This window comes from Otolemur garnettii, unplaced genomic scaffold (genome assembly GCF_000181295.1).
Source record: "Otolemur garnettii isolate 467f Iridium unplaced genomic scaffold, OtoGar3 scaffold00002, whole genome shotgun sequence".
Lineage (NCBI taxonomy): Eukaryota > Metazoa > Chordata > Mammalia > Primates > Galagidae > Otolemur > Otolemur garnettii.
The window spans coordinates 5,929,098-5,932,606 of NW_003852397.1; the positions used below are offsets into that span (position 1 = coordinate 5,929,098).

At 41.4% G+C, this 3,509-nt stretch overlaps 1 protein-coding gene across 1 annotated transcript in view; it reads right to left on the reverse strand.

Moving 5' to 3' along the window:
- The window catches only part of AK9 (adenylate kinase 9), a 137,262-nt gene that overhangs the window by 28,962 nt on the left and 104,791 nt on the right, over nucleotides 1-3,509 (reverse strand). The gene's annotated exons all lie outside the window — the stretch shown is intronic.

Consider the following 3,509-nt stretch of genomic DNA (forward strand, 5'->3'; position numbering starts at 1 on the left):
GCGCCTTAGCCGGTTGAGCTACAGGTGCTGAGCCAGGAGAACAATAATTTAGGTGGCCAACATTCTTTTCACCCCTCTGATTTCCTTCCTACCAAGGGAACGAATGAAGAATACCAGAAATAGTAAATATCTGGATAAATGTAAAATAGGACTAATTTTACTTTTAATTTAAAAAATACATGACTGTTTAAAATAAAAATTACAACCTTCTCTTGTGGGGTTTATAATGTATCTAGTTGTAAAACCTGTGACAACTAGAACATGGAAAGACGTTGGTGGGTTGGGGGTGGATGGAGCAAACGAACCCATACAGTTACAAGGTTTTTTACAATTTTCCGTGGAATAATCTTGACTCTAAGTAGAATGTGAAAAATTAAGGATGTATATGTAATTCTACAGATCCAGTAAAAAAAAAAAAATACAGCACAGTGATATAACTAAAAAGGTAACAGATAATTAAAATGGATTTCTAAAATATATTCAAATAACAGGAAGGTTGGAAGGGGGGGAACAAAGAAACAATACAGAGTGGACAAATAAAAAGGGAATAAATTCACGCTGTCAGAGAAAGAGCACTAGATTGGGGGTAAGCTGTGTCACAGCTGTCTATCAGTAAGCAGGGAATGTAGAGGTATACCGTAGAGTGGGGAGACTGCCACCTTATTCTGGATTTTGAGACGCTATTTTGACTATTTGGTTTTCAATGTCTTGAACCTCAATCTCCAACCGGCACACTTTAGCTTTCTGTTTCATCCTGGAGTGGCCTCTGCACATGGACCTTTGGGTCTAAACACCCTTCCTTCTGAGATCTCAGAGATGAGTTTGGCTTGGCTCTTGATCCTAAAACTTGTTCCAGCCTCATTCGGACCCTGACTGGCTTTCCCTCAGTACTTAGGGTATGTGTCTCTTATTCACCCTTCACCCAGCACAGTCTAACAAGTGTGGTCACTTGCTCCCTCCACACCCTGTCCTGGCTCCCTGGCTTTCTCCTTCCGGTGGGCACTCAACCAGTAGAAGAGAACCAGGCCCAGAGGAACCAGCACATGAGCAAGGCAGGGGTTGGCTTACAAACACTTTCTGAGCTCCAAAGTCCACCAGATGGCGACATTTTCCTATAAAATTAATTAATGCGCGTAGTCACTTTGGGAACGCGGAAATGGTTTTTAATATTTAAAATGTGGTGTTAAAAAGTCAGGCAGTAAAGGCAATGATTTTGCTAACCCAGGAAGACAAACCTGAGAGGAATGTTATCTGCACGTGACTCCCCAGTTAGTTTTAAAAAGGTGAGTCACAGAGCTCATACTCTGCAAATGAGAAATCCCCTGGGTCTGTTTATAAAAACAAGTTCAGGTGTCTGTGAGGATGGAGTCAAGGTGTCAGACCAACCCATTAAAACAGTCACACTAAGTGATTCCTGAGATGCCGCACGAATTTTATCTTACAAAATTTCCATCAAAGGAATAGAAAAGAAGAATAGATATACAGTTTTCATCTTTAATTCATCTAAAATCTCAGGAGTTCTGTTCCAGAAGTTTGTACAAATTAATTGTGTGGGATACACAGCCAATTCCATAAAAGCTGAAGTCCCAGATGAGCCAACTTATAAAATCCTGTTTTAACCTACAGCTAGAAATAGCGAATCTTTGAATGAAAAATAAGAAGAAATCACATCTTTCTAATGTTAACAAATGGAAAAAACCAGAAAGAACATTTAAATTTTTTCCTGAACAGTAATTCTTAAGAAAAAAGATTTAATTAAAGAATACCAAAGGAGAATTAAAGTATTATTAATTGGGAAAACCATAATTAATTATTCTCATTTTACATGAAAAATGTAGCCTCATCAAGACTTAGCAGTTTGCCTAATATTGTACAACTGCAATAAAACATCTCTAAGTTGAGTGTCTACATGTGTCGGTACTCTGCTAGGCACTGGAGAGCCAGCAGTGAACAAAGCTTAGGTCTGCTTGACACCAAAAGCTGGATTCCTTTATTGCTGAGACATCTGAAAATTTGAAGTGATTCAGAAGGGGACCACTAGCGATTCTCAAGGGTTTAGGGTAGTTGACCATACTTGACTCCAGGTTAGAATGTCTGTCTTTTTGATCCTAACCCTTCGCATGACATTTTGAACAGAGTAAACTTTCAGAACATGTTTGACGAGGCAATGAGCCATAGGTTTTTGTAGAATGAAGACACAGAGTTTTGTAAATTTTGGTCCTGGCTGATTTGCCAGTATCTGAAACTGTGTCAGATATAAGCTCAATTGCGAATGTTTGCTGATGGACTGACTAAATAAAAAGACCAAGGCAAGTAATGAAGAGGAGGGTTCTTATTCTTGGTTTCTCAGTCTAATGGTTCAGATCTGCTTTTGGTTGCAAATCTTTTGTTTTGACAAAGCAACAACTGCTTTGGCCCCTCTTCTGTAAGGCTTTGTGCCCACGGTCACAGTTGCGTGGCATCGGCAGTCCTCTTTGTAGGAGCCGAGCACATCTACACCAAGGCGATATGCGGTTGCACTTGTAGCTCATCATATTTTTTGTATTATTATTATTTTTTTTACCTCCCCTTATATGGCTGGAAATTTTCATGTAGATGGAAATCAGATTAAAAGAAGGTCAGCCTTGAAAAGACGTTACAAAGGTATCTTTTTTTTTTTTTTTTTTGAGACAGAGCCTCAAGCTGTCCCCCTGGGTAGAGTGCCGTGGCATTACAGCTCACAGCAACCTCCAACTCCTGGGCTCAAGCGAGTCTCCTGCCTCCGCCTCCCAAGTAGCTGGGACCACAGGCGCCCGCCACAACGCCCGGCTATTTTTTGGTTGCAGCCGTCATTGTTGTTTGGCGGGTCCGGGCTGGGGATTCGAACCCGCCACCTTAGGTGTACGTGGCTGGCGCCTTAGCCGGTTGAGCTATAGGCACCGAGCCTACAAAGGTATCTTAAACCAAAAAGAAAAGGAAGGAGGCAAGGGCTAGCCTTCATTGCTGTGGTTCTGAAGGTGACTTGTAAGCTGATTGTGCAAACATGAGCCTTGGGTTCTTTATAGAGCAGCTTGTCTAGTTCCACCGCCTCCTCAACTTCTGTACCCTCGAGGTGCTTGGCTGTAGCACTTGTGTTGGCTAGGTCTACTTGGGAATAGCTCCTCTCTAAATGAAATAAAAACCCACGATCTGCAAGGTTTATCCTTTAAAAAAAAATCAGCATAGAAGAGAAGGATCTGCAGTCAGGGCAGGGATCTGACACTGACGTTCACAGGCTCCACCCCATTCCATGCCTATCCTGAGAGAACCCATGTCTTAGTTTCTGCACAACTTCACAGGCTCTCTCTATCCTCGCTCCTAAGCTCCCAGCTTGCCTCCCTGGGCCATTGGCTGGAAGTGTAAAAATCAAAGATGAAAACACCAAAAGAAGCATAGTTCAGTGCGGTATCATATTTTATGTTAGATTATTTAAACACCTTTAGTGGTCTTCTTTTCTTTAAAAGGTGTTCATTTTTCTGACTACACAAATA